The sequence below is a fragment of the Arachis duranensis genome, chromosome 9 (genome assembly GCF_000817695.3).
Source record: "Arachis duranensis cultivar V14167 chromosome 9, aradu.V14167.gnm2.J7QH, whole genome shotgun sequence".
Taxonomy (NCBI): Eukaryota; Viridiplantae; Streptophyta; class Magnoliopsida; order Fabales; family Fabaceae; genus Arachis; species Arachis duranensis.
Genome location: NC_029780.3, coordinates 6,100,842 through 6,124,939, shown reverse-complemented (window position 1 = coordinate 6,124,939; position 24,098 = coordinate 6,100,842). Strand labels below are relative to the sequence as shown.

Here is a 24,098-nt window from a genome sequence, read left to right as displayed (position 1 = left end):
GTTTTTTTCACCCAGAACACAATCCAAAAAGAAAAAGGTTGTTGTTGAGCATTCATCTCCTGAAGAAGATCAATACTATGATGGGTACAGTACCTCGTAAGCTATATTACCGTCTATCATCATAATTATTTTTGTTAACATCTTCTTCTATGAATGTAGTGAGAGATATGAAATAGGAAGTGAAGATCTAGATGAATTGTTAAGGAAAAACGATGAAAAATCTGCTGCAGAGGGCTATGTCTTGTTGGGGTGTATATTTCAGATTTTAGTGGGTTTTCTTTGCGATCGACAGAAGGTCGCTATGTCTCATCTGAAACGTAAGAAGCTTTATTTAATAAAATCTTGTTATCATGATTTACCTGTATCATATTTTGTCTGAATAACATGAAATCTGTTTAGAATACCGGATGTGAACTTGGGAAGTGATGATCCTTCCTTTCAAGGACGCATAGAACAAAGTAGTGTAAACAAGTCGGCAGAGAGCATGTAATTTCTCTTTCAAATAACCATTACTTTTGTTCTTTTATTACCTTCTACTTCTAATTCTGTATATATTTTTTTTAGAAAAAAAGCCATTTATTATTTTATTCAAGAAAAAAAAAGGTAGAAAAAAAAAGCAAAAACTGTAAGTATGTAAGTTCTCAAAAAACAAAGCATGTCTTTCTTTTGAATTGTTTGGGTGTATTTTTTGACTTTCTTTGGGTGTATTTTAGGTTGAGTCTGGTTCAACGGTCAGCCAGTGAGCCGGCTGATTCGAATATGATGGTTGTGAGGGAAGAGACACCGTTGGAAGGGCTTGCAATGTGAGTTTTTCAAGAATATTTCAACCTTATAACCTTATTATTTTCAAAGGCGTTGTTAACCTTTCATTTTTCTTCTTGTTTAGACTTCCGATTCAAGTTTTTGTGCCAGTGTCCCAAACAACCACTGTGCCGGAATTTGAAGAAACACCTGAGACATATTTTGAACCAACCCCTCTGCTACAAATTGAAGGAACTACAAAAACGTAAGAAATAGTATTGGGTGTATATTTGTTTAGAGTTCGGGTGTATATTGCGTTACAGTTCGGGTGTATATTTGGTAACAGTTTGGGTGTATATTGTTCCTGAATACTTTTTTTTACGCCATGATTAATTTTGTGTAACCGTGCAGCACTCCTGAACCCCCCAACAACTTGAGGAAAGCACACCCACGCTTCCCCCAGCTTCATCTAAAATGTAAGTTCATCAGAGTAAAATCAATATTTGCTTATCATCCGTATATTCTTATTCTTATAATACGTCATACATGATCACGCAATTATCCAGCCCTAGAAGACGCTGTTGCGCTGATGATGATGGCACAGACAGCATCGTATGTTCCTAGAACAGATCCGTTGTCATCATTCAGCCTTGCCCTCACTGATTCAAGCCAATAAGATGCAACAACGCAGGAGGGAGCGTCAACGCAGGAGGCAGAAAGGGAAAAATCTCCAGAAACTGCAAATTTGCTAGAACAATTAGAGGATTTGGTACAAAAAATAGCAAGCAGTGCGGCGAAAGAAGAAAGTAAAAGTCCACATATTCAAAAGGAGACTGGCGGAGAAAGTTATGGAAAGTTTGAAACTCCTGCGGGAATAAATCTGAATACGGATGATATGAAAGAGAAGTGCTACATCTAGGGGACGCGAGTGAAGACATACGCAGATGGCAAAACTAACGAGTATGACAACGTGTGCACTCTGATTGCCCAAGATAAATACATTTTGACAAGAATGCACCTTGCATCACTCCAGGCGGGAAGTTATATAGAAGCTGATGTAATATTAGAATAACATTAATGTTTTTACACCAAAGTTAACTGTAATGTTTATTAATGTAAATTGATTTTGGCATATATTTCTAGATTGTATCTGCCATGTGCCTCATCCTCAACCAGAAAAATGATAAAAGGTTTCAAGAACAAGTATATTGTCTCCCCCCTGATATTGTGGTAAGTGTTACTTCTACGAATTTTGGGTGTATTTTCTGTATTCATTTGGGTGTATTTTTTACGTTCAATTGGGTGTAAGTTGTGTAGTCATTTGGATTTATTTAAAGTATTTACTTGGGTGTATTTTCAGTATTTCATTTGTTGTTTCACAATTGTTGCAGAACATGGTCATTTCGAAGCACCCAAACGGGAAATTCATATCACCTAAAACCAATAAAGAATTCAGGGTGGAAGACTACCCAAGTTTTATTCCCTTCATAGATGCAAAAAAATTAACTTCGCATCCATATGTAAGTTTTCATTTGTAAAATTTGTTAGTACCGTTCTTTACTTATATGTCAAATAAAATAACACACTGTTGAAATGTGGCAATCCTTCAGATTTTTGCACCTGTTTGCTACTCGGACCATTGGTGGTTATGGGTGATTGATACAACAAAGCGGAGATTTTATATACTTGACCCACTACACAAGAAAGCTCCAAGCGATGAGAGAAAGCAGCTTAATAAATTTACTGTAAGTTGGCTCTGTGTTCTTTACTTTAATAGATAGGTGTATTTCAATTCAATATAAGGTGTATGTATGCTTTGCTTTGGGTGTAAGTATGTTCTCCTTTAGGTGTATTTCATTCGAGTGTATTACTGATTTGTTTTGGTATTTAAGGGATATGTAATTTCAAGAATGAGAGCATATGCCGGCGGGGAACCTCTGAAGAAAGACGAGAAGGAGAAGGAAATTAAAGTATCATACGTTAATATATCAGGCCAAAAATCAAGGTATAAATTTGTGACTTTGAACATTAAACTTTCCTAAATGAGATTTGTAATTTATTTTCTTCATTTTCAGCTATGACTGCGCTATTTACGTTATAAAGTGGCTTGAGTTAATTGAGCCGGAAAATATTAAAAGGGGGAAGTATGAATGGGATAATTGGAAACAGGTAACTGTCTTTAAAACTATATAACTCTGTATTACTTTACTGAATTAATATTGCTATTTAAACAGAATATACTTTTTAATTGTAGGACGAGGTGGACCACTATAGAGTGGAATATGCTTCGCGGATACTATTCAGTGAAATGAATAAAGAGAGAGATCAAGCAATTAGAGCGAGTAATGCAATAAAACTGTCGAAGCCATCCTCCATATTATTGAGTCCGTTTTGTCAGATAAATTCTACTGATATAGAAACTGAGTAATCCAACTGCTAGCTAGTTTGTAAATTGAACAAATGTTGTAAAAATTTGCCATTTATAAACAACTTCTATTCAATGAAATTTTTTTCCATAGTTAAACTGTCTGTGCTGTTAAACTGTCTGTGCTGTATTCAAAAGCTCTGTATTACAGGTGGTAAAATATGAAGGAAAACATCAAGACAGATCTAAACACAAATTATAAACTTTTACACCCAACGGAAGTTTAATATACACCCAAGATTGCTTAAAATATACACCCAAACTGTCTGTGCTGTTAAACTGTCTGTGCTGTATTCAAAATGTATGAATTACAGGTACTAAAATATGAAGAAAAACATCAAATCAAATATACACCCATAACCTGCGATTTTTTACACCCAAATAAAGTTGAATATACACCCTGAAATCTATCCCCCATGATGCTTTGAGACTAAAACCCTAAACCCTAATCACTTAAAACCTAAACCCTTACCCCTAACCTGTAAACCCTAAAACCCTAAACCCTAATATTATATATATGTATCTATATGTAAAATGTGAATCACAATAAAATTCAGAAAAATACACCAAAAAGAACAGTGCTTTTACACCCATATTCTGTAAAACTATACACCTAAAGAGTTATCCCCTACTGTTGGTACCCTGAACTGATAATTCATAACATGTCCTTGATATTGGCTGAAATTTGAATGCACCACTGATGCAGCATCAAACAGGTTTATCTGAATATAACAAACTCACATATTAGCTAAACTATTAACGAGAAAAATAAACTCAATCACCACAAATTTAAAGAACATTACTTTTACCTCGCTTAAAACTTTCGTTTTCTTCTTCTTTGTGGCATTTGCAATCTGTTTGTTCAACTTTGAACCTAGCCTATTTTTTGGACGTCCTCTTGTTCGAATCCTTGGCGGGCTTTGAAGCTCGTTAACGGATTCCAAGTTGGCGTCTTCGTGGGATAAAGAAGATGTCCCCTTCCTTTTGGCTTTTAATGATTCCATCTCAGCCATGACGTTATCGTAGGCACGGTGCAGAATTGCAGTCAGCTCCTCCGATTTGGAAGCAAATTCGCAAATATTTTGCGAACGAAAAACCAATTGGTCAAACCTCTTGCTTCTTGGCTCCATCAGTGGCTCGTCGTGGTTGCTCTTGATGTGTGTGTGTCGCCTCTTTACCTTCTTGCTCCATCGTTCCAGTATATATCTAGGTGACACTTGGCTTACTTGTTCAAAGCTTAACACGCTTAGTGTGTGACGATACAGTATCCCTCTCGACTCGAATAATAAGCATTGGCATTTTACCTCGGCTGCAACTGAGTCGTAAGTAACCACAAACTTGTTGAATATTGAGCTGGAAACTTGTTCTCCTACTTCGTATACTGAATAGCCTAGAGCAGAATTCGTTAATCTGGTGATGCAATTCGCCTTTCCTCTGAATTGCGCTTGGACTTCCCTAAACTTTTGATGAGTGTACACATCTTGAAACTGAGCTTCAATGGAGGATTTGGTTGCACACAGTATGACCGTATGAAAATCTGCAGCATCTGATTCTCTCTCTGCTTGCTCCCTGCTTCCGAGGCAATTATCGTATTGTTTGACAAACTGAATAAGCGAGCTGTTCCGGGTGATAAACTTGTTAAAAAATGAATGCATGCTCTCGCTCCTTTGTGTGCTTCTCATCCCTGCCCAGAAGTGGTGATCCAGATAGATAGGAACCCATATATGACGGTCTTCATACAGATCTGCAGAATACACCCAAACACAGACTATAAATACACCCGATAAAACATGCAATTTACACCTCTACTGCAGATTTTAAAAAAACATTACCTGAAAGCCACTTGTTGTCCACAAGACCAAAATTCAGCAGAAAATCATTCCAATTCTTATCGAATGAGTCTTTGCTATGAGAGTTCCAAACAACTTGGCTCATTTCTTGTTCAATATCTGCATGTCCCTTGTACCCGTTTAATTTGCTTGGAATCTTCTTCATGATGTGCCAAATACACCAACGGTGAATTGTTGTTGGCATACAGGCCTCTAAAGCCCTTTCATTGATGCGCATTGATCGGTGATAAACCCTTTCGGAGCGTTTCCTCCCATGCAACGAAGCCAACATTGAAATAACCATTTGAATGATTCAATTTCTTCGTTTTTCATCAAAGAGCATCCGAGAAGTGTTGACTGACCGTGGTGATTCACCCCGACAAAAGAACCACAGACCAAGTTATACCTGAAACAAATTACCATAGTGCAGAATGCAAAATCATTAGGTACACCCAACAAATGCTTCGTATACACCCAAAAAACAGCCAATATACACTTCTGCTGCGGATTCATAAAAATACATTAATTTAGCATCATAAACAGGGACAGTTTGTTACCTGTTTGTATTGTAGGTGGTGTCAAATGAAATGACGTCTCCGGAATACTCAAAGGCAGCTCTACTTCTTGCATCGGCCCAAAAAGCCAACTTAATCGATTGATCCTCCTCGAGTTCAAGCTCAAAAAAGAAATTCTGATTCTTCTCTTTCATTTTTAACAAATATTTTTCGAATTCCTTTGCATCTTCTTGTTCGGAAATATTTCGCACTTCCCTGGTAATGTAATTTCTCACGTCTTTTTCGATAAAATTTAACTCGCGGTGACCCCTGGCAGCCGCAACAAATGATTGGTAGGTTTTGCTTGGTCTGATACCGGCCTATTCGTTATTCTCTATTGTACGACGAATGGACATGCTTAGTTCCCTGTGCTGTTTGAACATCTCTGCTTTACTTGGACAGCAGGGGTGTGAATGATCCAGCACAACCTTTGAAATGATCCAAGCACCGACATCCTTCAATGTATGTATATAAATTCTTGCAGGACAGTTTAAACCGGCTGTCGGATTGGTCTTCTCGGTCGGAGATATTTTAGATTTCCATTTTCCCTCTCTGCTACATGTAATCAATTGATTCTTAATCTCGTTTCCCTTCCTATTTGTGCTCCAAACTCTTGTAGAGAAACCTGCAGCCTTGGCGTAGTTCCTGTAAAATTTTCCAGCATCTTCAAGGGTGGTAAAGGTCATTCCAACCTTCGGAACAAACTGGTCATCAACAACAGAGAGAGGTTGCAGAATACACCATGTCAAAAACTATAAATACACCCAATCATGTCTGATATAATATACCCGAACCGCAACAACTCAACTAAAGTGACAATAAAAGCCATAAACTGTAAATACACAGGCTGTAGAATACACCATGTCAAGAACTAGAAACACACCCAATCATGTCTGATATGATACACTCAAACCACAACAACTGAGTTAAAATAACAGAAAAACCAGTAAACTGTAAATACACCCACACTTCCCTCAAAAATACACCCAAAAAAGTTCTGATCTACACCTGATCGTCTGCTATAAATTCCAGAAAATTAATCAAAACTAATACATTACATTTAATCCACAGATTTATCTTCATGCGTTAGTTTGACAGTCAATGTTCACGAGTTATTCACCTACACAATGCTATACAAATTACTGCAACAAAATTCATAGTAATCCTATGTAAATCAAACCTCAGAAACTTCGTTAGATTCAAATTCATAATCCACTTCGCCTGGATTCAGCTGACAATCTGAGGTTGAATCATCCATTATCTTCAAAATGAGTTCAAACTTTGATTTCAGAAAACAAAAAATCAAATAGAAAACGAAGCTGGAGTTACAAAGAAAGGAACTAACGTAAATGACGAAGAAGAAACGAGTGAGAAAAGAGGAAAAAAGAACGATCGAAGAAACCAGGGGGAGCTTCGCGAGAAGAAGAACAAGCAAATCTGCAAATAAGGAAAACGAAGAAGGAAACAAATCTTTTAAATTTGATAGTTATATATAACGCGTGTATACGACGTAGCCATTGGAGCGCGTTTTAGGTTTTAGGGTGTTAACTAACTTGTAAAGCATACAAGTCGTTAGCGCTTGTATGCAGAGCTTTTCTGTAATTTAAATATAGTTTATTTTTCTTAGAGTGAAACTCCAAATTAGGTTATAATTAATGATATTTGTTCTATACAAATTATTAGTATCTAATAAAAAAAATAAGAAATCGATTTCTGACTTTTGAAATATTATTAGATGAATTAGTTTCAAATAAATTATAAAAAAAATAGTCTCTAATATGTTTTAGCAAATGACAAATTATTCTTTAGTTTTTTTTTTAAATAATATGTTCGAGGGATAAATTATCTGAAAATTTACAAGGTAAAATATTACTTTGTCTTATATTTTATTTCGTAATTTGTCTAATATATAAAAGGTTAGATGAATTTGATATTTTATTCCGTCGTTAAAAACTAATTAAAGCAAAAAGAGATTTTGATGATTTTTCACTATGAAATTCATTTCTTATAATTTATTTGACTTTACAATTAAGAAATTTTGTACAAATTCAAAATTTAATCTTGAAAAGGACAAAATAGCAAATATTTAACGTAGAATAATTGTGAGTTGATGAATTAGCAATATCCAATAATTTAATTTCTACCACTTGACATGTTATAAGTTTATAACTCTTTCCATGTAGGAAGGATACCTGCACCTTCTCCACTGTCTATCGTTGCAGCCACCTTATATAATTAATTAATTATTATTGTGTCGTTAATCTTTCGTTGGAGGTCCTTTTCAAAAGTTGATGACATAATCCAATAGTGTGAATTGAAGGAAAATAAAGGAGAATGACTCATTGACTTTTCCCTTTCTTTCGGACTAGTCATGTTTAAAAAAGATGTATTCGGTAACAAATTAAAAAGTGTGATTCTCAAAAATGTGTGTGTGTGAGAGAGAGAGAGAGTATTTAGATGAAATCCTAGGTGAGAGTGTGGAATATGTTTACCAGATCATGTAAAATAAGGGCATATTTAGATGTGTATTTTACTTTTTTTTTATTTTCCATTTCTATTTTCAATATTTCTCATCTAATTAAGCAAGTAGGTGTTACCTCACCATAACCTCTAAGCAAGATTTTTTTTGTTATATAGATTTTATTATTTCTAATTTTAAGTATTACAACATATTTATATTATATATTCACCTATATAATATATAATTTTTTTTAATATTTGGTGCATTGGTCCAAATTTAAACCCAACCAGATGCAGCATATAAATTACCACTTGAGTTAAAGTCTCAGCTGCCTATAAGCAAGAACTTAAAAATCAACTAACAAACTAAAATAGTATAATTTACTACAACAAATTTAAACCAAGACAATCCTTTAAAAACATTGTTTATAATACGAAAAAGTGTTGTCTTTGATCAAAAGTAATACTTTTTGACAATACGAAACGTTTTTTGGGGAGTTAGTTATACGCCCGTTATTTTTTGTCTACGACAACATTTTTGTGTATCAAAGAGAATTCTTTTTATGGCAACCTTCAAAAAACGTTACCTTTTCTAAAAAAAAAAAAAACAACTCTACGAAAGGGTTGTCTTAAGAGACCTAAACACAATACTTTAGATAAGATTTTATGCAACACTTTCTACGAGTTGTATTTTCTAATACATAAAACAATACTTCTCTAGATTTTTTTAAGTTATATTTTCATATACCAAAAGCAACACTTGTATAAACTTTTTCTGATTGTTTTTTCATATACCTAAAACAACACTTGTTCAGATTTTTTTTAAGTTGTCTTCTTTATATATCTAAAGCAAAACTTATCCATAATTTTTTAAGTTGCCATTTTTATAGACCTAAAGTAATACTTATCTAAGTTTATTTGCAGTTGTCTTTTTTTAATACCTAAAGTAACATCTTATTGAATTTTTCTTAGGTTCTCTTTTTTTATATCTAAAACAATATATTTTTTACCTTTGTTATATTTATATGACATTTGAAGAAATAAGAAGAATATATAACACACACTAATAATATTTAAATATTTAAATTCAATTTAATCAATATAGGGAGAATAAGCTAATAATATATATTATATATATAGAAAGGTCTTCTAAGTGCCAATTAATATACTTGCTAAGTTACCAAGTCAAATAACTAATAAACATAAGTAAACAAAATAATATTTTTCTCATGATGAACTTGAACCAAAAAAATAATTTTTTCATTTGAAATCAAAAAGACTTTATACTTTACCATTGTACCAAAAATCGTCTTTATCTCTTCAGAAAACTTCGTCCAACCATAAGTAAGCTGCAGTCAAATCTAAATGGACAGCAGAAGCACTCTCATCAATCATCATTGTAACACCCCAATTAACCTAAATTTTACCTCACATCGTAAAACAAAGGTTAATCAAGGATTACGACCATTTTAAACTCATACATATAATATAAAGAAGGAATAATATTATCTAGAAGTCTGATGAAAGATATAACTCAAAATTAGGATTTCAAAAACGCATAACGTACTAGCGGAACTACTAACTTAAAGCATAAGAAACATATGCGATATAACAAAGATAATAGTATAATAGTGTAATATCATAAGAAACTAGCCACGGCTCGTGGAGTTTAAGCCGGCTAGCCAAATATACAGACCTACTGAAAACCTGACAGTGAAAACAGTTTATACAAATTTTGTTCTCTCAAATACAAGCCTCTAGGCAAAGCAAAATACAAAAGTGAGAGACATATACAAAATAAATCAAAAGACTCCGAAAGATATCTGAATCCTCCGCTCCTGTCACCAACCAAAATAACTCACAAAGGTGGGTTGCGATCTACAGCTGAAAAACACAACAGAGATATGGTATGAGAACCGAAGGTTCTTAGTATGGTAACAGTGCCCAGTGATGTAGGATATAAGACCCTGGGAGGCCAAAGGCAATCCTAAACTTCATATCCATCACAAGATTCAATCTTAAGGCATACTAAAAAAATAGTAAAACATATATAAAACCTTAACATAACTTAAAAGCTTATCATAACTTAGAGGGTAATCTAACTTAAGGGATTTTCTAATCTAAAGATTCACCGCTGTCCTACAGCCTTCACCAACCTACCTTCTGTGCGATCCCATCGCCACCGCCTACCTAACCTCCTCAGCACCAGACAAGCATAGATAAAGCAAGTAAGAAAAACACAGGTAATATTCAAATATATAACAAGTAATTCAAGAAGCAAGTAGGCATATTATACAATTAGGCAAGCTCAAGTAATCAAAGCAAGCAAACATATAGAATATGCATATGATGAATGTCTGTCCTAATGGCTGTGATATCACATGTTGGTTATTATGCCAAACCCGACGGCAAATCCGGTCGACAACTCCCGGCCGGATTAGTCTCTCTATTGCGCATAAGGAGGAAAAATTCCGAGGGAGAGTGCCCTACCATCTTCTCCTTTCAGAGGAAAATATTCTGAGGGAGCGTGTCCTACCACCTTCCTCTGGTTGTCGCATGATTCCGTGGGTTAGTGCCCTACCACCTTCCAATCAGAGAGAAACCTATGCTCAAGAGGAAAATTCCGAGGGAGAGTACCCTACCACCTTCTCCTTTCAGAGGGAAATATTCCGAGGGAGCATGCCCTACCACCTTCCTTTGGAGCAATCAATATGAGTGAGAAGCTCAGCTTCAAGCCTCCCATCCGAACATAGGCGGGATACTGCCACAGTCCCTACGACGGATAGCAATACGTATAGGAATCATGAAATCGAACTCAGAGACCACTCCTCATAGCGCACTTCCACTCATTCTCATTCCATCAACCATAATCATTCATTTCTAAGTCTTCAACTCATCACAACCATCATCTATTCATGACTTTCTATTCCGAACTCGCTAGTTCGTTAATTTCTCAATTCATCCACCATTCTTCTTTCGCACTATACCAAACTCATCATCAATACCCCAGAAACTTAAGCCTCCGTCTTCTAACTTCTAACGAAAAACCCAAATAAAATTCTCCTACGACTTTTCCCACGTCCTCATACTCAAACTTAAGCCCAAAAGACTTAACATGGTGGTATAGAAGCTTACAACCTTGTTGGGAAGGTGAAATAGTTGAAAACAAAGTTTAAATTTGTGAAACAGGATGTGTGCGTACGCACAGGAAGATTTTGAAAGTGTGCGTACGCATAGGGATATACGTACGCACAGGTACTAAAATTTACAAGCCTGTTCACTCGCACAAGCTGTGCGAGTGCCCCCAATAGACGACCCTTCCCGACTTGTGCGTGCGCACAGGGCTGTGCGTGCGCACAGGTCGTAATTCTTCATTGATGTGCATGCGCACAAGCTGTGCTAACGCTGCAAGCAGAGAACCTTTTCCTGCCTGTGCGTATGCACAGATCTGTGCATCCACACAGATTGAGAATTTCGCAGGATTGTGCGTGCGCACATATCAGAAATCCTGAAATTCTTATGATCAGACAAAGTTCATCAAAAACCTACTTTTACCAAAAGTCTCAAAACTTCAATATTACCAACATTTCCAACCAAAACCACTTCAAACTCTAATTTCTATTATAACATACCCTTTATAGCATATTATACCATTCCCAACCACCAAACCTCAATTATGTGATACTAAAATCAATCCCATTTCATTTCAATTTCAAACTCTCACACCCTCTTTACCAATATCAACATCATGATTTATCAACCTATTCCAAAAATCATCAACTCATCAACCATATCAACAACAATAAATTACATATCCAACATCAAACAACATAATCCTTAAATACCAACAATCACTATCAAATTCACATATTCCCTATCTCAAAATTCCATATTATCTTCATCTTCTTTCAAGTTATCCTCACACACCAAAATCACACACAAATATTCATCCTCAATATATCAATATTAATCATCATGCATCAAATTCAACACCTCAACAACTATTATAATTTATTTCTATCCTATGGGTCACTAGTTTAAGTGTCCATGAATATTATACACTACATAGAAAAAATCGAAATCATACCTTGGCCGATTTCCAAAATGTCCTTAACCCACAACGAGCACCACAAAGATCACCAACAAGCTTTCCAACACAATCCAAGCTTCCAACAATCACCAACAAGCTCCAAACTCACAACAAACAAGCTATATACACACCAAACATCACTAATCAATCTAGGACTCAACATAAACATAATCTCACAAAGGTTTCAAGAGCTCTTACCTTATCCAACAGTTTTGGAAGTTAAAATCACCCACAATCAAGTGCTAGAATGTACCTAAAACACCCAAGACACAAGATTTCACTCAAAATCAAACCTAAAACTCGAAATTCTCAAAGACACAAAAATTGGGCAGGAAAACTCGAGGAACTTACCACAATTCTTAGATAGAAAGGACGGGCTCGGCGAGAGCTTTGCGTAGCCACTGACGGCACGTGAATCGGAGCACCGTAGCTCAAGATATCGCGGATTGAATGGAGAAGTGAATAGTGCTCTTCTCTCTTCTCTTCTCCTTGTAGCTGGTGTGTGTGTGTTTATGGGTGAAGGGTAATGAACCCTTATATATGTTGGACTTGGGCCCGATCCAACCCATTAGCGTTTTAGCCCGTTCGACCCAACTTTGGGCCAAACCTTTAACACTAATGCCTGGTTTTCTATTTCTAATATCTTTCTAAAGTTTTTGACTGTTGTTCACTTTTTCTCTCATAGTACCGAGCAGACTTAAATCGATTCGACCGATCCAACTGCCGGTTCGCGGTTTTCACGATTTTTCGCAAAAAACACATTTTCTGACTTAGAAAGACCTACTGAGTCCAAAAATCATATTTAAATCCCCAAATTCTCATTCTAACTTTCTGGAATCTAATTTGAGCATTTAACTGATTTTATTCGTAAAAACTCCGGTTCTTACGATCATCATATTATATATACTCCCACCTTTTATGGATGCTCATGTTAACTCCCAAAAAAAGGGACCTAATTGATTAATTGACTTTAAAAATTTATATGCAACATAATTACATATAATAAAATAAAACGAAAGATAAATAAATAAATAATAAAGATCACTAAATTGAGAATAAAATAAAATATATAAATTCATAAAGAGAATAAAAAATTAGATTAATACCTAAATTATAATTGTTACAATTAAAAATTGTAATTTAAAATATCAAAAAGAGAAACAATGAAATTGAAAGATACATATAGTTATAGAGAGATATATAAAAAAAATAGAGAATTTAAAATTTATCTTTTGATGAAGAGAAAATACCACTAGACAATAAATAGAAAAAGAAGGTTGAAAATATAAAATTGAGAAAAGAGTTTAAGAGAATAAAAAAGTGGTAATAGCTAGAATTTAAGAATAGACGCACTACAAAAAAAACAGGGTTAAAACGGCGGTTATTTTTGGTAATTACGGCGGTTAGAACCGCCATTATTACCGAAAATGGCGCCTCCAAGAAACGCCGTTATTCTGGGCGCCATTCTGGTTATTACGGCGGTTTTCAGAAAACCGCCACAATTACCAGAGGTTAATACGGCGGTTTTTTGAGGGTTAAAATGGCGGTTTTTGAATTATTTAAAATGGCAGTTATAACCGCCGTTTTTACCAGGATGTTGTGGCATCATTTCCATTTAAAATGACGGTTTTTAACCGCCATTTTTACCATTATAACCGCCATTTTTACCAGGTTATAATGGCATCTTTTGGATTTAAAATGGCAGTTTCTAACCGCCGTTTTTACCCGGTTATAATGGCATCATTTTCGTTTAAAATGGCAGTTTTTAACCGCCGTTTTACTAGCGTATAATGGCATCGTTTTCATTTAAAATAAGGGGGTTTCTAACTGCCGTTTGTATCAAATTATGATGACAATTTTATACTTTTTAAAATAAGATCGAAACCACCAATTTAAAGTGATATTTTTGAAACTCACTTAAAAATCTCGTAATAACCAAAAGGCATAGCCATAAATCAAACATCATAACATGATTTTTTATTCATACATGATCCAAAAGTCATAATCCAAAAATAAAGTATCAAAGTAACATTTTTTAATAATATGTCTTAACATATAATCCTTAATATACTCCTTAATATACGTCTAAACATATCAAACAAGGTCATGCTTCCTTGTTGCTTGCTCCAAAAAATCTACTTCCTAACTCTTTTGGTGATGGAATCTCAATCTCCTGATCCAATCTCTACAACAAAAATATAATTATTATGAGCACAAAAAATACAAGAAAAAGGCATATATTAATAATAAGTGGAGATTTATGAATTTGAATTCATCTAAAAAAATTCACATATAAGAGCAAATTAAATATGAGAAAGATTTCAAACACTCATCATACACGTTAAATTAAAAAAAAAATCATATGCTAATTAATTCTGATCTCTAAAGAAAATTCATATGCTTCATCAATGTGAGATAACCTTCTTATTCATTAATTAACAATTAAATAAGCAAACTAACTCATCATCCATGCATGCAAACTGCTCCCTATATTTTCATGCCCCACAAGCATCAATATTGCTGAGAATTTTTTGTTACTGAGCACAAGCTAATGCAGAAATCATGGTTTTAAATTGAAGTTACACCTATTATTGTTGTAATATTTTTATTAAGTCGTGCATATAGATTAAAAGCCGTTTCAAGCAAATAATTTAATTTTGTTAATAGGCGCTACTGCTATATGTAACCTACTAACATTAGTTGATCTCACAGGAACACCAAAATAATAGTTGAAAATATAATAATTAATAAGTATATATAAAATGTGAATTATAACTAAGAAGCATAATACAAATCAAATAGAGTTTGGTTTAGGTTTGAAGAAGGCAAAGTATAAGTGTAAACAAAGTTAAACGTGAATGATTGATATTGGTTCAATTGTGTATTGCCTAAGTTAAACTATTGGATTGTGATATTATCATGCTTGTTTTGACAGAAAATTATATGCCTTAAGAAAGATAGATACAAGAGAATACTAATTCATTATTGCCTACTTTTGAAGTGTACCTGAGATAAGGCTATAAACAGTATTAGCATGGGAATTCCAATTTCAACTCAGCTCCCAACCTAACACAAATAGTTCAGATTCAGAATAATATACTAAACTATATTAGTGATGAGAAAATAATTGTGAATTTCACTATTAATAATGCAGTAAGTGGGGCTGGTGTTATATGTACCACAAGGAATTCTCTGTCAAATAGTCCAAAACCAACTAATGCATTGAGAAACCTGAAGATCATGGAGCTTGACTCCAGCAGCAACGGAAACCAATAGCTTGTTCTTTTGTGAGAAGCAGGTTCAATTTCAAGACCACATCCTTGACTGCAGCAACACAAGGAGAAAATGGAGTGAAAATGCAGTAATACTTTCATTTATCATTTCAACACAAGCTGCTAATTGAATTCATGCCTCTTCCACCAGCTAAGTAATAATGAAAAAAAAAGTGAGAAGCCCCAATCTCTTTTATAATACTTTCATTTATCGCATTTGTGGAATGCATCTATGCTTTCCATCAGTTTCACTTGACAAGTCTGTTTCCTATAAGTTGAGATACTCATTCCATTCAACATTCTTTTGTTTAAAAACCAACTGTCAATTATATATGTGTGATTTTAAAATACCCAAATATATACATATAGTTGAGAGCACTATAGATCGCCCAAAAAAAATTAACTAAATGCTTGACAGTAAAGCACACTCATCTGACAAGCTTCCTCCAATATGCTACACAATTCAGATGATTCATTTATACAAAACAGTTCTTGAATAATTAATCTTGATCAGAATAATATATTAATAAATTCAATAAAAACAACTTAGCCGAACACTCCAATATGCAAAGAGGTAGAAAAAAATTAGTACCCATGCTTTAGGCGAAGCCACGAAGCAAACGCTTCAAGAACCTGAATGATAACCAAGAAAAAAAAATCACCATTGGAGAATTCATCAATAAAACTGAGTTTAAAATACCTCAGTCATGCCAACCACTTAGGGCCACACACACACACACACAGAATACAGGAACTCATTGCCCACCTGCTCTTTAAGCTCAGAAATAGCCAAACAAGCTGTCAAAATATTTAGAGCAATCTCCATTTGAGAAGTAAGCTCTTTTTCAAATTGACGACGCCTTTCAGGTCGAGCTGCTATCTTATAGTTTAATACTTCCTGTTTATAAAGACAAAATACATTAAAAGTATGCATGCAGAACAACCAAAGAAACTGTTAATCAACTTGCAATAATTAAAAGACTTTGTCACAACCATTTATATAAGAATCTACGAGCTGCATGACATTACTTGTCAAATAAAATACTATCCTTCAAGGCAGCAACTTTGAAAATTATAACAACTTGTCACTTAGTAACTCAAACTTTAGGCATTTGTCTCATTAATAAAATGAAGAGATGACACATAATCACACATATCATACTATGACCTCTGGCAAAACTGTTAGTAACTCCAAGAATCCTGGTATATATTCCGGATGAGAATCCATCTCGTCCCTAAGCCATTTCACTATACCACCATCTCCCCAATCTTCAGCAGGCACATGCACAGCCAATGCAGCCACAGCAATGCTAATCTACACATTAAAAAGATTTGAAGAATACATTTGGTTACCCTAAACTTCCATTTAAATATATTCAAATGATAATAAAAATAACTGTAAGAAAAAATAGAACGGTGCAAAGGACTTCTAGATGAACCTGAGTTCTGACTTTTGGATGACCCTTGTGGAACTTTTTTAGCAAGTTCTGTGTTCAAAACAACAATGAAAATAAAGCCTTAGCAAATTCATTATTTATTGTACATACTAACGCATCTGAATTGTCATAGCTGACAGACATCAAAAGATCAAATTATAATAGTGTCCTTATGTACCGATTTTGTATAATATATTATATTATCTTTTATGTACTTTATTAACTATGCAGAATTGATTTTCCATAAGATCCAATTACATTCTTGCAATTATATTAGTACATGCATATAGAAAGCAAATCAGGCAAGTGTTTCAACTTTCAATTACTAAATCAAAGATCAAAACATAACATTAGATCTCCTACTTCAGCAAACAAAAATGCTCAAAAGCAATTATCCGCCTAATTTTATATTGAACAAATTTTCTATAATCACAAAATTTAATATTTTCAAAATATTTTTAAGCTAATAAGGCATTCTGGTTAGATTTTTGAGTGAAAAAATCTAAGAGCAATTATAGAAGATCTAACTGGAATTGTGATGATCCTATGCCTTCAGTAATACTGATATTATATATCTAAGAGCAATTATACAGAGAGGTTAATCTAACATTAGAAAATTTTATCAAAAGCCTAGAAATCAAGGAAATTAGATTCGTAATTTGACAGTAAGCAAAAGCAAACAACAATTGATATTAAATTAGGAATTTAAAAACCCTAACTTTCAGAAAAAAAGTGAACAGAAGAAAGGAAGACCTAATGTGGCGCTGGCGGATCAGAACCTGGCGTGGTGGATTGACTTGGCCATGCTGGGATTGAAGACGAGAGTCTGGAGGTGGCGCTCGAGGAAGTTCTCGACGGTGAGAACAAGGACGTAATTACAAAAGTGAAGAGATTTGTCGAAGTTCGCTAAAGCAGCAACAATGTTGCTTGCAGCGGCGAGGTGATAAACGAAGCAGCAAAGGAGATGAGTGGCGATGGCTAACCTTTAGATCGAAGCCAGAACAAGATCGTAGAAGCTCATTGAAGGCAGCGGCGAGGAGATGAACGATGGCGGTGAACGGTGAGGAGATTCTAGTCGGAGGAGAACGCGGCTGAGGAGATCCTTGGTGGAGAGAGTTGTCGCTGGAACAGATCGCGCCGGAGTAGATCCTTACAGAAACAGTGTATGCGGCAGCGCGTTATTTCTTCAATTAGGGTTGGAATCAGATAGTGTGTAGGTATTTTAAAATCATGGCCCCAGATAAGGGCGATTTTAAACCGCCATAATCATTGAAAACCGCCATTTTGCACAAACTCATTACGGCAATAACAGATTATGCCATTATATCCGAATATTATGGCAGATTTATAAAACCGCCATTTTATTAATGCCATTTTAAACCTTTTTTTTTTGTAGTGACTAAGACTAAATTTGATTAGATTAATTAATAGTCAAAATAATAAAAAAAATAAAATAAATTTTAAACTTTAAATGATCGAATTTAATTTATTTATAATGGAGTCTTTTAAAATTTAAAATAGAAACGTATTATATTTATATTTAAAAAGTAAAAAATAAAATAAGAGCGGGGCAAGTGTCTCCCATTACCCTAGGCCTAGGTCCATTCCTGACTGATAATGTATCAAAAAAAAATTAATTCTAACAAAAAATAAAACAAAATAATAAATATATGCTATTCACTTTGAATATATTTAACTCATCTTACATTCTTCTTATTAAATTAAAGCATCCGAATATTTTTAGAGGTATCGAATATTATCTATTCTTTCTTTCAATGCCATTGTATATATATTTCTTCCTTTTTAAGCGAAGACGAATTCATTGTTAAATAAAAAATTTCAGAGAATGAAAAATTATAAGTTACTGTATTACTAGCACCAAGTTTGATTAATCAGTTAGAACAAGAAAGAAGGGGTTTGTTATAGATGTAAAAATCGATATATAGCAAAAAGATTCTAGAAGAAGTTTAAAGAGAGTAGAAAAAATAATGTTGAGAGCGAAAGTGAAAGCAAAAAGTAAGGATTAAAAAATTTCTTCTGATATTATGTTAAACTAATAATTTTAAAAAATAGAAAAAGATAATTTTATTTTATTAAGAAATAAATGAGAGAGATTAATTTTATATACAAGTAATTAAAAAATAAAATTTATTCTAACTAGTAGCTATTGTAATTATTATAACTAATTTAATTACACATAAATAATTGATAAATACAAGTGAGTCTAATATACCTAGACCAGATGAGCTATACATCATTATCAAGAATCGATAGTAAATACACCATGATAGAAGAAAAAGTTAACCAAGAAAATAAATAATAAAAAAACGTAAAAGAGAAAATGGAGAAAAGAAAAATGTGTGGTGGGTGTTGTCGTTTTGTACAATAGTCAATGCAACTATGGAAATATTTGAATTTAATAGATTAGCAAGACTCGCTCCGAAGAATGGGATTTATTTATGAATTTAGTTAATACGTGTTTTAAGAGTATATAATAAATTTATTATTAATAATTTTTTTATGTTTTTAATAATTTTTTTAATTTATAAACTTAATATATACCTTTAATAAGCATATTAACTAAATTCTCTATTTACGTATTTTTTTAACCAAGCAATGGGCTTATCCTAGGAGGAGGGGCTGATTCGGGCATTGCCGACTTACCGTTAACAACAACCACAACCACCTTTTAATTTATTTTATATCAACTTTTACGTGAAGCAGAAATATAAATTTTAGAGTAATATTCTAAATCAATTTTTAAATATCTTTTAGTAAACTGTTTTAGTTTTTAATAAATTTTAATTATTAAATTAGTACTCAATTTTATTTTGATAGACAAATTAATTTTTATATCAGATTGGTCATCATCTATATAAAAGAATACTTTTAATAGGAATTTTTTTTATTCAATAACGATAGAAATTTTATCTAATTTTTTACTAAAATTTGACGTGAAAATTGATTTGCCGAATAAAATAAAAGGTCAAAAATAAATTTAGTCAATAAAATTTGTTAATAATTAAATTTTCTGACTAAAAAATATTTGAAGATTGATTTAAAATAACGATTTTGTTAAGTAAATAATAATTTTGTAAATAATGTGAATAATAAATTCTAAAATTAATTTAATAAAATAAAAATATATTACACTTTGAAAAAAAAAAGTTAGCATAATACTGAGTGTAATTGCATCATTTACAATTTCTTATTTTTTTTAAATTTAAAATCTGAAATAATTAGAAATTAATTAAATTAATTATTTTTAATTTTTTATTCTATTATTTACATTGTTTATTATTCTCATTGTCTCTCTGTAGTTTTCTTTAAAATATTACTCTAAATTTTATTATTACATTATATATATAACTCCCTTTACACACCTCTACTTGGACTTAGTATGCATTTGGTTCTATTTTTTGACATAATTCTTTTTATTTATTATCATTAAATGGTCTAATACGTAAAAAAGGAGAGTTAACTAATATGCATTAAAAAAATAAAAAATGTTAAATATGTAACATTTTTCAAATTAAATAGAAAAACCGACAAATTTTCACTTGCCGTATATACAACGATTGATTTTAACTGCATAATAATTATAACTTTTTGTTCAATTAAAAAAAATATATTATTTACAATACATACAAAGAATCAAGAATTCAACCTGCGTTGGTTTAATATTTAATAGAATTTCAATTATCATAAACTGATCAATTTATCATCAGGATAAAATTTTGTTTATACAAAGATTTGTATTTAACATTAATTTAATTAATAGAGAATGTTAGGGAATTAAGAATTTTATTTAATATAAAAAATAAGAAAATTAGCTAGTAAATAGTATTAGCTCAAATATAAAATAAAAATAAAAATAATGTTGGCCACTTAAAATTTTTTTAATTTAATTAGTTGAACCATATACGTTTTTTTTTTCAATTTTTTATTACATTGTTTTCTAAAAAGATTAGATCATAAAATCTCAAAGAAATCTATTCGAACCTTTCTAGATCATACCAACTTTGTTATTATAAATCTCATCCTTCTGAATATGACAGTAGATTATTTCAAGTTTTCAACATTATTTAATTTAAATTTAATTATTTTATTGGTCTCTATAATTTTACAAAATTTTTAATTAGATGTTTATATTTTTTTTTAATTAAGTTCTTGTACTCATTTTTTTTAATTGAGTCCCTATATTTTTTTATTTAAATTTTTATACTAATTTTTTTATTAATTCCTATACAATTAAGTCAATTATTATTATAAATGACTAATTAAAAAAATTTGATATAAAAATCAAATTAAGAAAATATAAAAAATTAATTAAAAATTTTATAAAATTATAGAAAACAACTGAATAATTAAACCTTTAATTTGAAACTTAAAAAGGTATTCCATCCGTTAATATTTTACAAATGGGACACAACACGTTCATGAACCTAGGGCATCTTCCTTCACTCTTTCTCTTTGAAATTAGTTCAATCATTATAACTTTTCTATTAATTAATATATCTCTGTGAAAAATTTTTAAATATTACTAAAATATTAATATTTTGATAATTTTAATCGTTAATTTTAATTAATATATATTATATATATTTTTGTAATTAAAATCAACTGTTAAAACTATTAGAATAAGAGCAATGTTAGAGAATCAAAAAAGTATTAGCAAAAAACAGTCAAATATCTTTGGATGAATTCAAAAACTCTACGAATTAATATATATGAATATTTTTTCTGCTAAGTATCAGAATTTTCTTTTCATACTAAATAGATGTTCTTTTATATATTTTTTGAATTTTTTTGTATTGCAAATATAAATGTCTCTATTTTTTTTAAAAATTTCATACTTTTTTAAAATTTTATAAATATTTAATTATTTTTACTAAAATATAATTAAATGTTTCTTTTGTTAAATATTAGGATGTTTTTTTATATTAAATGAATATTTTTTAAAGATGGACTATTACTCCCATATTGTTGTTGTTGTTATTCAGTGGCTCCGCCACTTCTCATATTGCCCCTCCCAAACGCTAGGTGGAAAGAAATAAGCATCTGCCAGTGCAACAATGTGTTTATCCGGTTCCTTGTAAGAAACAAATTCAATTTTTTGGAGATAGTAGAGGTTCATCGGCAATCATAATCACTACTTCGAGATGCACCGAGACGAATTTAATTTCCCAATAATGTCAAAATAACACTAAGATATCCTCTTCCACAAATAATTCAAACAAACTAATTCGGTTAATAACCTCGGGAGTGGCTCCAACAGCCCTCACAGTTGCCACAGCCACAGAGATTCCAGCCCGCTTCTCTCCTTGGAAGGTCGGCACTGGGGACGTCCTCGCTGACCTCTCCGCCGCCGCCAAATTTGCCGGCGTTGACCTCGGCATCTACCTCTCTCTCGTGTTGAAGCAGTTATTTTGGATGCGCTTATTGAGGGTGTCGCGGAGAGTATGGAAGTCGCCGGCACTTCCAACAGCATTGGTGAAAGAGAGAGAGGTATGTGTGATTGTTGGAGGTGGGTAGGTTAATATGAGAAAAAAGAGGAAGGCTTTTATAGGTTTTAATTAGGTTTACTTAATTAATTTTTAATTTTTTAAAATTTAAATTTAAAAAATTTAAAATTAATTATTAATATAAATTAATGTAATTTTGTTTAGTTTTTGACTGATCACCTTTTGGTTCTATATACTTTTTCTTAGAATAATGGAAGAACTGTGTGTTAAAAGACATCTATGATATGCATAAACACAAAATGTAGATGAAGCTTCGTTCTCTCCAGCCTCAATGATTTATGGAAAAAAATGCACACGCTTGTTTTGTTTCTTGCATGTCACGAATGCAAGCTGTGGAATAATCAACCACACATATTTATTAGATTAAGTTATATTCATATTATATTAACACAAGTTATTATTTAAATTAAATTATCTTTTATATAGAAAAAAATTATGAATTTTGTTAGGTAGACAATAATTTTTATAAATAATATAAATAATAGATTCCAAAATTAATCTAATAAAATAAAAAAATACTCTACTTTTAAATTATCTTTTAAATTCTAATATTAGAATAACTATCTTCACAGCTAATAAATTAAATATATGATATATTTTTTATTTACATTATTTAATATTCTTATTCTCTACCTATATTTTTCCAAAACTTATATATGTAGTAGACCATATAAACTATTAACAAAGTTTTGTATATTTAATTAAATAATATATTGATTTAATTTATAAAATAAATAAAATTAATTTCAACTTATTTTAACTCTATCTAATTCATAAAATTACATACGGATAATTTCATTTAGAGTTGGGATAATTTTAGTGTTCGAGTTTTTCGTGTTAAATAACATGAAAAACAAAATAATTTTACTTTTACATCTTAAAAATTAAAATATAATTAAGAGTAATTTAAATATATTATTATTAGAAATTTTTTAATTAATAAAGAGAAAAATATTGGAATAAGTATCAACATCATTTTTATAGATTAGTACTATAATTGATCAGAATTCAATAATAATTTTTCTTGAAAAAAAAATTTGAATGACATCTCCGACTTGGTTTGCGTTTGGGAGCCGTCATTCGACTTGTGTGTATGAAGGAAGGAATGGAGGGTGGTACCTGCAAAGACACTCCGATGCCTAAATCAACAAAGGGTTTAGCAAGTTTAGAGAGTATTGGAATTTAGAGATACCTGAGGGGTGTTAGTGTATTTATAGTATTGAACCAATAACTACCGTTGAAGTAGTTCCATATTTTTAGGTGGATAACCGTCCTTTTATCTTAAGATAATTGAGATATGGCTCATGGAAATAGGTTGATAGATTTTAGGGATAGTCTGCCAGCTATCCCGCAAGCCCGACTTCTAAGAAAAGGAGTCTGAATTCGACCTCTTTCGACGAGGTCAATGGGAAGCGAAGACCAATCTTTGAATTAGACCTTTTGATGAATTTGGGCCCGAACCATAGCATTGAATCAGGGTATAAACACTAATATTAACTTTATCCATTTTTTAAAAAAAAATAATTTATTTTTTACAAAAATATTCTTAGCAAAAATTTTATTTTTTGTCATTAAATTTTACTTACCAAAATACCTTTTAATAAATTATTTTTTATTGATTAAATTGTATTTTACTAAAATATTTTAAAAAAAAAGTTTAATAATTAAATTATTTTTTCTAAGATATCCTTCAATAATTTTTTAGTTATTAAATTATGATTTTACCAAAATATTTATTAACAATTATTTTTATATTTTACTATTAA

General features: G+C 31.9%; 1 protein-coding gene and 2 long non-coding RNA genes across 4 annotated transcripts in view; 1 reads left to right on the top strand and 2 right to left on the bottom strand.

Annotated features, from left to right (window-relative positions):
- LOC107464407 (disease resistance protein RPV1) overlaps positions 1 to 24,098 on the top strand; it is a 65,803-nt gene that overhangs the window by 7,467 nt on the left and 34,238 nt on the right. The gene's annotated exons all lie outside the window — the stretch shown is intronic.
- LOC107464410 (uncharacterized) lies at positions 14,063 to 15,518 on the bottom strand. Its single transcript, XR_001587105.3, has 3 exons — positions 15,279 to 15,518; positions 15,106 to 15,165; positions 14,063 to 14,284 (listed from the first exon to the last, which is right to left on the bottom strand). It is a non-coding gene; the product is annotated as an uncharacterized LOC107464410 (long non-coding RNA).
- LOC127741650 (uncharacterized) lies at positions 15,749 to 18,007 on the bottom strand. 2 transcript variants are annotated; one of them, XR_008002788.1, is made up of 6 exons: positions 17,791 to 18,007; positions 17,561 to 17,633; positions 16,811 to 16,858; positions 16,540 to 16,686; positions 16,138 to 16,269; positions 15,749 to 16,004 (listed from the first exon to the last, which is right to left on the bottom strand). It is a non-coding gene; the product is annotated as an uncharacterized LOC127741650 (long non-coding RNA). The 2 variants fall into 2 exon arrangements; XR_008002787.1 differs by having other exon boundaries at positions 15,750 to 16,004; positions 17,561 to 18,007.